Source organism: Rhinolophus sinicus, linkage group LG01, assembly GCF_036562045.2.
Source record: "Rhinolophus sinicus isolate RSC01 linkage group LG01, ASM3656204v1, whole genome shotgun sequence".
In the NCBI taxonomy this organism is placed as follows: Eukaryota; Metazoa; Chordata; class Mammalia; order Chiroptera; family Rhinolophidae; genus Rhinolophus; species Rhinolophus sinicus.
The window spans coordinates 60,103,615-60,115,811 of NC_133751.1; the positions used below are offsets into that span (position 1 = coordinate 60,103,615).

Consider the following 12,197-nt stretch of genomic DNA (forward strand, 5'->3'; position numbering starts at 1 on the left):
TTTATACTCTCTGCCTGTGGCAAGCAGATGCTAAGATGGTACCCAGTGAGCCCCACCTCCTGCTTTCATGCCCTCATGAAATCCCCACCTTGAGTAAGTCACTGGCCTAGTGACTTACTTCTTAACCAATAGCATATAGCAAAGGTTATGAGATGTCACTTCTGTGATTAGGTTACATAGGACAGTGAATTAGATCTTGCTAGAGATTCTCTCTCTCTCTCTCTCTCTCTCTCTCTCTCTCTCTCTCATTGGCTTTGATGAAACAAGCTGCCATGTTGGAGGGGCCTACGGGCAAGGAACTGAGATCAGCTTCCAGCCAACAGCCAACTAGAAACTAAGGTCCTTAGTCCAACAACCCTGAGGAACTGCCACCAACCATGAAAGCGAGCTTAAAAGTGGGTCTTTCTTCAGTCAAGTCTTCACATGAGACCCAAGCCCTAGATGACACATGAAAGACCATGAGGCAGAGGACCTGTGTCTGGACTCCTGATCCATAGAAACTGTAGAATAATAAATGTGTATTATTTTAAGCCATTAAGTTTTGGAGTCATTTGTTACACAGCAATTGATAACTAATACACTGCCCTAACTAAAGTCCTCAGTCTTGTCCCCAAATCTTTGCCACCCTATTGTGCTGACTTCTGACCAATTAATATCTTCCAGTATCCACACTGTGTTTAATTCCCTTAGGATAATTTTATCCTGTATATAATTTCCATCAGATTGATTTTTCTGACTGCAAAAGACTGCAGTCACTCTGAGCACTCGTGGGATGCTAACTGCCAATGTGGAAACATCCAAACTTAGGCTGGTAATAAGATTCGCATCCCCGATGTACCACAAGTTCATGGTACCCTGTCCTAAAATACCTGAGGGCACTCACTTTCCCACCTGACTTGGCTTCTCTTTTCTACTTCTTCCTTTCGTCCCCATCAGAGGAAAGATGTTATGCTTCACTATCCATCAGAGGAATCACTTTCTACTGTGAACAGTATTTTTACGACACATACATATCCATCCTAGGTCTATCCGTCTGTCTTCTTTATTTCCAATTCTTTCCAAACTAACTCAGGAAAAGATTTTTTTCCCTCCCCTCTACTTTCTCCTCCCTGCTTTGTTCCGTTTTTGAGCCAAAAATAATTCTAATGATGGATGATGAGTGCAAGATCAGTGCCAAGGATTTATACCTGCATCAGGAAAAAGGCAGAGCCATTGCATTTTGAAGTAAATTAGAGCTAATAAAGAACAAAAGCCAGCCGAGCCCTTGAAAGCACCCCAAAAATCAACGTCAGAGCCTCTACAAAAGTTCCAACCTCCCACCTCATCATCATCTCATTTAATTTAACCTGTTTGTTTTTTGTTTTGTTTTTCAATCACAAGCAGCTTTCCGGGAAAAAAAAATATATATATTACATCTCTTCGCTAAGTTTTTTGCTATGCTTACCATGAAAACCATGTTGTTCTCTACTTTTTTTTCATTGCAAATATATGATATGTGGTGAGTTATTTTGGGTCTAGCCTGGGACTGTTTAACCATCACGCATAAATGTATTTGTTTGTTTGTTTTTTAGAAAAGCACAAGCCTAGTTCTGACATCTGACTTATTGATGAAATTTTGGATATAATCCATTTGAAAGTGGGGGTTACAGATCCCAGTGGAGTGAGAAGGGTGTCGTTCATTATAGGAAAGGACGTGAGAATTAGGGGGATGTGCAAACATAGGCAGAGGGCGGGGCAAGCAGAACTGAGAGGAAGGAGAATAGAGTGATGAGCTGTGTGGGAAAGAGAAGCAGGGGAGGGAAGTGGAAGGTTGATGATATTTACTGAGTAACTACTGTGAGGAGCACTGAGCTAGAGCTTTCTCTTGTTATTGTACTGAAACCTCCCAGCAGTCCTGTGACAGGTCATCTTCTCCTGCCACTTTTCAGATGAGGAGACTGATTGAAGAGGTGATATGACCTGCTCAAGGTCACACAGCTTGTAAGTAAGTGGTGGGGGCCAAGATTCCAACTTGGTTCTTTTTGAAGAATCAGCATAGACCTTCTCGTTACTTCCCATTGCACCTACTCTTCTTTTTCTAGGTTAAGGAAAAAGAGGAGGTGAACTGTTCCACTTTTCTTGATGAAAGTTGGGGGAAGGAAATGCTAAAGCAGAAGAGCAAACTGGCAGGGAAAGTCTAGGGAACCAGCGAGTCTCCATTCCCCAAATCACGGAAAAGTGTGGCTTTCAAGGCAGGAGCTGGAGGGCTACAGATGCCGGGTCTGGAACTGCTCAGGAGGATGCCGAAGGGAAAGCCAGGGTGCTCCTTCCAAAAGCCACTACAGCCTCCCTTGGCAGGTGAGGAAACAGAGCAGCCCTAGCAGAGAAGGTCAAAGGCAAGGCAAGCAGCTGAGAAGAACCACAGCTATGAAATCAAGAAAAGCCGCATACTCTCATCCCCACCAGCGACCCCAAGCTCAAACTCAGCACCGTCCTGCTCAGTTTGTGCATATGAGGTGGGACAATTAAGTCTGCCAACTTGTTGCAACGATGTTGCTAAACTTTTTTTATATCAGAGGGATTATTCATTATGAATTTGTACCAACTAGACAGTTAACCAAGTTTACTATTTGGAAGTGCTGAAAAGGCTGCATGAAATAGTTAGACGACCTGAACTTTTCACCAACAATTCACAGCTCTTGCATCATGACAATGCACCAACTCACACAGCACTGTCAGTGAGGGAGGTTTTAGCCAGTAAACAAATAACTGTATCTGAACACCTTCCCTACTCACCTGATCTGGCCCCCAATGACTTCTTTCTCTACCTGAAGATAAAGGAAATATTGAAAGGAAGATATTTTGATGACATTCAGGACATCAAGGGTAATATGATGACAGCTCTGATGGCCATTCCAGAAAAGGAGTTCCAGAATTGCTTTGAAGGGTGGACTAGGTGCTGGGTCAGTATATAGCTTCCCAAGGGGAGTACTTCGAAGGTGACCATAGTGATATTCAACAATAAGGTATGCAGCACTTTTTCTGGGATGAGTTCGCGAACTTAATTGTCAGACCTTTGTATGTTATTGTTGGCAGAAACTGAGGAAGGGGAAGCTGTGGCTTAATGTGGAAGATACAGCTATGTATCTTGGGCATTTGTTTCTTTTATTGTTATTTATTTTTTTAAAAAAACTTTTATTTATTTAAGTGTGTTTTTCCAGGACCCATCAGCTCCAAGTCAAGTAGTTGTTTCAATCTAGTTGTGGAGGGCGCAGCTCACAGTGGCCCACGTGGGCACTGAACCAGCAACCTTGTTGTTAAGAGCATCACGCTCTAACAACTGAGCTAAATGGCCATCCTCATTTGTTTCTTTTAAATGTTTGCTCTGAAATAATTATCTTCCTTGTACTGTTTGCTTAGTGTTGTTTAAACATTACCCTTTTAATAAAGAGGCATATTGTGGACCCAACAAGAGGGATATGAAAACTGTGCTCTTCTTTTATCTCAGGCAAACACTGAGATGCCGCTACTTGGACGTGCATGGCCGGGTGGAGCCCAGCACTTGCCTTTTGAAAGAGCCCCAGGCGGTGGCAATGTAAGTGGTCTAAGCCATACTTCAGGAGACACTGGCCTGGACCAAGTGGCTACGGGAAAGTCCAACTATTACACAGCAATAGAATGACTAGATTGGGACCGCTCGCAAAGATAGGGGGCTTAGGAAACTGGGAAACTACAGAGGACAAGAAGAAATTTCTGGGCTACTGGACACTAAAATACAATACCTCCAACAACCTTCAAACCTACTCCTCGACAGCACTTCACGAGCATCTTCTGACCCCATCTGGCCCTTCCCAAGCTCCTGACTCACTTGGAACCCTCACCTCCCTCATACTCTTCGCAATTAACAGTCATTCCTGATATTTTTACTAGACTACTAGGTTATGGTCAAGGTTACCAGGATACTCACTGCCTTTAAAATGCTGCAGAGAGGCAACGAGGGCTTTGTCTGAGTCTGTGTTTGCTCAGTAACGGCCTGGTCCTGAGTGCATGGGAGGTGGCTGGCCTTCTCTAGGGAGGACATATGCAAAGGTCTCCAACCACACATGCCGAGCCCCCAGACCCAGGTGGCATGGAAAGGGAGGGAGCGAGAACAAAGGAAGCCAGTTAGCACAGCTGGCCCTACAGTGGCGCCCACCCAGGCATTTTGTCCCCCTCTAACAAGAGAGAGGCCGTCTCCACCTCTTCTCACGGAAGGTCAGGTGATCTTTACTAAGTGCTCAGAGCCCTGAGGGCCCAGTGGGCCTCTCTGCCCCAGGAGTCTGACAGGAAATCAATCTGCTGTCTCCTTTGCTTTCTGAGTATGATGGAGTTTGGATCAAATGATCTCCAAGGTCCCTCCTAATGGCCAACATTCTATCACTCCTTTTAGCCAAGGCTTGAGGGTACCGTTCTGGCCTGAGACAAGAGAGAACTGACCTAAAGTTAGAAAACACAGTCACTTCCCAAAGTCCCTTGAAAATAAAGGAGAGCAGTGGTATGAACAATCTGCACCTGGACCTTATTTTGCATCTGAAGACACTGAGGCCAAACTGGAGAAGCAACTTGCACACAAAGTGACACCGTTGATGGTTGAACTTGGGTTAGAGCCAGGCCTCCCGGCTTCTCGTGCTTGCCCCCCCTTTTCTGTTCAGCTCAACCACCTTTGGCTTGACAGTGGATGCTCTGACTTTTGGCACCAGCAGCTGCTTTAGCCACCTAGGGGCATCTGGTTCCAGCTGATATCCCAAAGAGTCGAAATCCTGAGCACACACCAGTCAGGTTGTGAGGACAGGCGCCATGGCCACAGTTGGGTAGCAGAGAGAAGCTAGGCCCAGATTTTATAAGTCACCATAAATGTATCACAATGTGGGTAATCTACATGGAGGTTACTGAGTGATACAAATGGTCACTTCTCTGACTACTACCGGGGGCTCCTCAGGATGGATTCCCTCATAACTCCAATCATCCCACTCAATCTTCTCCCTGACACCATCCTGGGTTAAGTCATGGCTCTAGGAGGTGGAGAGCAACTGAAGATATTTGTTGTTTTAGAAAGATTGAGCTGAGTGAGCTAGAAAGGAGCAAGGCAGGACCAGAAAGGCCAGTCAAGAGGCTTCGGAAGCAGCCAGGCGTGAGGTCAAAGGTGAGCGAGCGGAAAAGGGAAGTTATAACCAGCAACTGGATCTCAAGACTAAGCCAAGGCAGCCACAGAAGAGACAAAATCATGAAGGAACTCGGGGTTTTAGTCTTGAGGAAGAGGGGCAAGGTCTCTTTAGACATGTTGTACAGGACACTCACCTAGAGTCACAGAGTAAGGAGGTAGACAAAGTGCCTGAAACCTAAAAGATGTGAGCATGGCGGCCCCACGCGGATGGTCCTGAAGGGCAGCCTGGACGCTCAGTACCACGCCCACTGCTGGGCCTCCGCATGGACGTGTCTTATGTTCCTAGTATTCAGTTCGCACCTTGAGGGCAGAGAATTCAGTATGTTGTCATTCCTTGTGCCTCAGCGTACACAGCACGGGGCACACGGGAGCAGAGGAACCTCCTCTGACTGCCCACGCTGGCTGGGCTGTCCTGATGCTGCAGAGCCCTACACGTCTCACCCACCACATTAGTTTTCATGACAACAGAAGTCAAGCTGGTCCAGAACCATGGGCCATTGTCCTGCCAGCTGCCCCCTTCTCGAGGGAGGACAACACATGGTCCCCAAAGACTGAGCAGGCAGAAAAGGAAGCCCCTTTGTGGGTTAAACCTTGCCACCGTTTTTCTCAATTCTAAAGATGGTGACTAGCTCACGGGACCCAAGCCATCCTCCAAACATGTTCCCTGCCAAGAATTACAGGAGTTGAAAGGAAGAAGAGCTCTGACTGACAAGGGCAGCCGAGAATCTCCAGACCTTATGGGTGAGTCACTGGCCAAAAACCATTCTACCTGCAGCTGAGGCCACACACACAGGGCCAACGCCTACCTCTGGTTCCCAACCACATAGCCTTCCTGTCCCTCCCTGGATCCCGGTGCAAAGGCCCACTACCTGCTTTTGCATACCTACCCCGGCAATGAGAACAGCACGCTTTCTTCTCTCTTTCAGGGCTTCCGGTGAGGGCTAAGCAGAAAACTTGACAGCTAGATGCTGATAATTCCTCAAATAGATGCATTCAATTGGAGAGTTCCTGTCACTGAGGAATGCATTTAACGTGACATCTACCTCTTTCCCTTTTGTCTGAGGCAGGAGCCAGCAAAGATGATTAAGGGTGAAGAATGCCTGAGAAAAGTACAGCCCTCCACCACCAGCTGGTACCATAAAGCTCCACATCATCAGGTGAGATAATGGGGGTGCTGGTGTGGTTCACCCCACTCTTGTTCATGTGATGAGGGAGCAGAGGTAGAGAGCCTGAGCTCTGGAACAGAACTCAGTAACAACGTCCTGCATTCACACCAGCACTAAGTCCCCAGAGCACACGTGCTAGAACCTTCTACTTCTAGCACACCTGCAGGCCGTTCCTTTCCTCCCTCTTATAGGAAAGCTCTCCTCTGGAGACGCTCCCTTCCTGGTCAGGGCAGGCCTGCTCTGCAGTGTGACGGGAGCTGACAGAGACCCAGCACCCGGACACATACATGGGGGCCTGAGGGAGTCCTGCACTGGTGCCCTTCTCCAGTGCGGCCGCTGCAATTCTGGATTTCTGGACACTTTGCCCAACGGTCTGACATCCTGCAAGTGGAGGAGGGGCCCAGCTGGCTCCAAGGAAGGAACCTGATGGGGGATTTTCTGGTAGAAGAGACAACTCAGAAGAGACAACCCAAATCTGAGGGGTGATGGGCAGCAAGTAAGCCTTGTGCCTAAAGTGGACAAATGCTGGGCTTTTACAAATTCCTATCTCACTGTAACAGAAAGTCTGCTGGAATATCAGGAACTCCTTGGCAATGAGGAATGGTGGGGCATTTTGCACTTCACAGTATCAATAACAAGATTTACATATCTTCTTCCAAAATTCCTGGACAAACTTCATCTCTGCCTAGCTGGGAATTTCCGAGGCCTTGGCCTGGTCTCTCCAGCTGGTCCTGAGACGTGGACATTCAAAACAACAGGAAACCTCTGCTCCTTCCATCTTACTCCCTCTCCCCCCAGTTATCACTAGGCCAGGAGGCCAAGGCAAAAACAAATGAAACAGGAAGCTTCAATGTAATGGTTGTTTGACCCCTTCATTCCCCTCATCCCCCCAAACTTCAGATCAAACTAAGCACCACCTCCACAAGGCATTTCCATTCCCAAAGCCTAAGAGATGATGGGTGTCCACTCCCAATCCTGCCTGCCCTTGGTCTACTGTTCTCCCTTCCATTCTGGGACACTCATGTCCATAAACTAAATATAGACCATGACGTAGGCTCTGCTCTCTTTCTAAATTTACGTTTTTTCTGTATCAAATTTATTTTAGCCATTATAAAAGCAATACAAAAATAGACATAGGAAATAAAAGGACTTAATGTCTCAACCCCATTCTCCACATATTAACTATATTTTTAATGCATTTCCTTCTAGTCTACTTGCTGTGCACTTTTCCTTCCTTCACCTCCCCCTGCCCCCGTTCACCTGGATCAGAGACCCTTGTTCCCCAGCTATGTCACTTACTAGTTGTATGACCTTGGACAAGTCACTTACTTCATCTCAATTTCCTGGGTAGACTGATGATGGGGGAAGCTGACTGCAGCAGCTCTGCTCATTCCTATTACACCTGCTTTCCATTAAACTCTTTCACTGAGACCAGATCAGTCAAAAAGGAAATAGGATTCAATTTATAAAAATTCATGTGACACAACTTTTCTGGAAGGCCGCTATCATATCCCAGGAGGTAGGTCACTCAAAGCATGGAATGGTCTTACTCCATCACTTCCTATGAATGACAACCACCCCAGCACACAGGACGCACTGATGCATAGTGTTGAAAGGATTAAGAATAATCCCAAAACTGTCCCTTACTGTGCACCTACTATGTTCTAAGAATTCTTCCAGGCTCGTGGCAATTTTTTTTCAATCCTCATCTCAACAAACTTGCAAAACAAAATTCTGATCCTCATTCTACAGATAAGGAAAGCTAGGTTAAAAGGTTTGCCCAAGACCTCAGATCTAAAAGGCCCAGGGTCCAGGTCCTCTGCAACTGTTGTCCTAAGCCGTGGTCTGATTCTCTGTGCGTCATGTCTGACCATTCTATTCAGTACATACGCAGAATTTCTTATCGTCAAGAGCAGACTTTCTGGCTGTTTTTCTAAAACTTCCTCCTCTGGCCTTTCTGCAAGGAACCAGAATTAGCGAGGTGGATCCATCCTGACCTTCCCTGGCCATAGCAATCAAGGTAGAATAAAATGGGAAGACCCGCAGAAACTCACGGCCTTTTGGCCAGGGTGCCCGGGTAAAGTGAAGGAGCACGAGGCTCGGGGTGGGACAGGCTTGATTCAGGAATCTGATTGAGAAGCTTGAGCTCATTCTGCCCTTGGGGTGGCTTCTAATTACTCCTGGAACATCACACCCATTGTGACTGAATGACACCTCACATCAACCACAGAAAATAGGTACACCCGTGTTATGAATAAGGAAAATAAGATTCAGAGAAGTCAAGGAACCTACTCAAAGCCCTACAGCCATCACTGCTAAAGCTGACCTGGCTGAACTCAGGTTTGTCCAACTCCCAAACCCATGCTTTTCCTCTCCACCAAGCTGCCTTCCTTCTTAGTATCCAAAAATGTATGGATCGAGCACACATTTTTTGGGGGAGGATGCTTAGGACACCCACCAGAATCTTTCCCAGAACTCCCAGAAAGATGATTTTATTCATGGACCCCGATGGCAACTGCTTGCAGTTATTAAACCATCTGCCTGAGAATCCAAATTCTAATTTGATCTCCACAGGCAGGAATTCCTCAGGGAACATGTAATTTAAACTTAAGAGGGGGGCAGAGAAACAGAAGTCGATCTATGATGGATTGTTTACAAAGATGGCCCCATCGAGGCCTTCTATCCATGTGTGCATTTCCTTCCCAGTGGGACTTTGCCTCTCCTTCCAACAAGAGGTGAAGTCTGTCTTCCTACCCCCCAAGTCTGGGCTAGTCTGACACTTGCATTAACAAAAAAAAAAAAAAAGAAAGAAAGAAAAAGAAAAGAAATACAGCAGAAGAGACACCATGATTTCAAGGCCTTGACTTCAAGAGGTCTTGCAGCTTCTATTCTCATCCTCTTGGAACACTTTTTCCATCATCATGTCAGGACACTCAGTCTGGTCTTCTGGGGGATGAGATGCCCAAGATAAACAGAGAAGTACCCAGCTTAAGGCAGCACCAACAGCCAGACATGCGAATGAAGCCATCGTACGCCGCCCCGCCCCCGTCAAGCTGTCATCTGACTACAGCTACGTGAGCGACCCCAAGTGAGACCAGAAGAACCACCCAGCTGATCCCAACCCACATGGCTGACCCGTAGAATTGTAAGCAAATAAACCGTTGTTTTAAGTCACTAAGGTTTGGGGATTTTGTTACACAGCAATAGATCACTGACATACCTTCCCTTTACCTCTGGTAACACTTCCCTCACCTACTCTGCCCGGCAATACGCACCCACCTACCCAGTGAGGAATCTTCCTTAATTCCTAGCAACCCCTGTGTAGGACTTCTCTCAGACGTTGTTCCTGATAATCACTTTCATTCTGTATACAGTGGTACCTTGGTTTTTCAACATAATCCGTTCTGGAAGACCGTTCGAGTTCTGAAATGTTCGAAAACCGAGGCACAATTTCCCCATAGAAAGTAATGCAAAATGGATTAATCCGTTCCAGACCTTTAAAACAACCCCTAAAACTGCAAATTTAGCATGAATTTTACTATCTAATGATACCATAGATTCATAAAATTTACGGCATTCGTAAACCGAAATGTTTGTCGAGAGACGTTTGAAAACCGAGGTATCACTGTTTGTGTACACAGTGTATCCTACCAGCCCAGCACTACCCTGGCAAGCATAGGGGATTTGTAAGCATGTAAGCTGAGGACTCTCCCCTCAGTGAACTCACGGTATCACAGACATCCATAACCCAACTCCCAGAACAACAGCAACACAAAGTGCAATGTGTGGTGCATAGGTGAGCCGGGCATCACAGCATGTGCACCCAGTGGGCAGAAGTGTGAATAAACAGGCAACACAGAGAAAAGTGGTTGGGGGTCCAGTTCCCCAAATCACCTTACAGAGGACAAATCCACTCCAGTGCACAAATCCACCACTTTTAAGAGCAGGGCTGGCATAAAGGATGTGGGAACTGAGGAAGATTGTAAAGGATATTTCAGACGAGGCAACTGATATTGCTCACGGCCTGAGAGGCTCTCCAGGCTCTGAGAAACCCCAAGACTGGAGCCAGGCAGCACATACAGTTTCGACTGCGTAAAGAAGAGCCACGCTCAAGGGTTTCACCAGGGTTCATACCAACGGGAGTTGAGAGACTGCTTTAACCAATGTACAGCTTCTCTGTGTGTGCTCAAGAGGAAAATGTCTCCTCTCATGTACCAGGCGGTTGGTCATAGTCAGCAAATCCCTGTTGTTTTCTAAAAGAATTCCAAACTCCTTAACCTGACGTTTAGGTGCTCTCTATGATCTGGTGCTAAACTCAGAGCTGGAACTCTAATCCCAGCACTGACTTACTCACTCTGAGCAAGACTCTTCCTGTCCCTGAGTCTGTTTCTTAATATGCAACACCAGGATTTTTACATGCATAGATCACGGGATGTTATGAAAAGTAAAATGACATAACAAAGTGCGTGGCATTGTCCTGGCACACAATGAGTGTTCCCAAAATGTAAAATTCCTTCCCAGTGGTTCGACAGCCCCCATCACACTCAGAGAAAAGAGGTTCCTTCAGAGAACAGCCTGTGAGATGCCAGGGAGGAGGGAAACATTCCTTGGGATCGAGGCAGATCCTGAAGCTTGAGGTAGCTGGTAAGGGGCCAGAGTGATGGGCGGGATGCTCTCTGTGTCATTTGTTTTTGTGTTTTACTGCATATCCCAACTACATCTACACAGCAATCAGGCAGCTAACCAAGGCTTTGTAAAGATATTTTCTGAGAAAGGAACGCTGAACACCCTTGGTTGAGTTTTAACCAAGCCAACCCTCGTCTCAGACTTAACTTCATAACCAATGATGGGCTTTCCCTCTTGTTCTCGGAACATTGGTCCCATGTTAAGACTATTCTCACTTCCTTCTCCAGTTTCTTGAGTGGGAAACACTCTCTACTCCTAATTTCCTTAGTTCTACTCCCGCAAGGCATCACCCCCCACACACACACACACACACACACATCCAAGTCTACTGAGAGTCCCACAGAAAATCAGCCCCCACCTCTTCCCCTGCCTGCTCCCCTTTTGACAAGAAAGTCAGTCCACTGTTGATCATACTCCTTCCCTGTCTCTCTCTCTCTCACACACACACGGATACATACTCATATTCTATAGTAAAATGGGAAACCAAACTGACAGAACTAAATCTCCATCAGAGATCAATCGATACCACTGACTAGAGCAGCATTTCACCGGAGGCACCAGGGAGCCACAGGGACCCTCCGCCCCTCCCCCTAAAAGTGCAGACTGCCCTTTCATCAATCCCTGGTAATCTACCACACGGGTATGAACCCCTGTCCAACTAGAGCCACAGCTGGGGAGAAACTACAGCTGCTAAAGTGTCAACCACTGGCTCAGAGTTGAAGAGAAGTAGGCTCCTTCATATTTGTGGGCTCTTATCCTACATGGAGGGCCCCCCTGACCCCATAAGCCAAAGCCACCCCTATCCCTACCATCTCATTCTAACAGCCCAGAGAACTCACATACAAAGTGGAGTGGTTCCCAGTCTCCAAGCGTGGACTCCCCATAGTTACTCCATGTCTCCCATGTAAGTCACAGCATTGACCCCTCATGAAAAGAATGGAAATAATGTAAGTGACTCAATGTGCCAAGCCCTCTGCTTGGTCTTTACACACATATTCATCATTCATGCCTACAACATCCCCTGTAAGGCATTAGTGTTTCCATTTTACATATAAATAAACTGAGGCTAATAGAGCCCAAAGATAACACAGTCAATAAACAGGATTTGAATCAAGGTCCATGTAGCTCAAAGTCCACGACTTTCTACCCAAGAGTCAACGGAG

The 12,197-nt window shown here is 46.5% G+C and overlaps 1 protein-coding gene and 1 long non-coding RNA gene across 23 annotated transcripts in view; one reads left to right on the forward strand and one right to left on the reverse strand.

Annotated features, from left to right (window-relative positions):
• KALRN (kalirin RhoGEF kinase) overlaps nucleotides 1-12,197 on the reverse strand; it is a 617,732-nt gene that overhangs the window by 479,382 nt on the left and 126,153 nt on the right. The gene's annotated exons all lie outside the window — the stretch shown is intronic.
• Nucleotides 1,675-9,616, forward strand: LOC141571145 (uncharacterized). The gene is made up of 5 exons (XR_012495829.1): nucleotides 1,675-1,980; nucleotides 2,082-3,005; nucleotides 3,488-5,923; nucleotides 6,250-6,339; nucleotides 6,540-9,616. It is a non-coding gene; the product is annotated as an uncharacterized LOC141571145 (long non-coding RNA).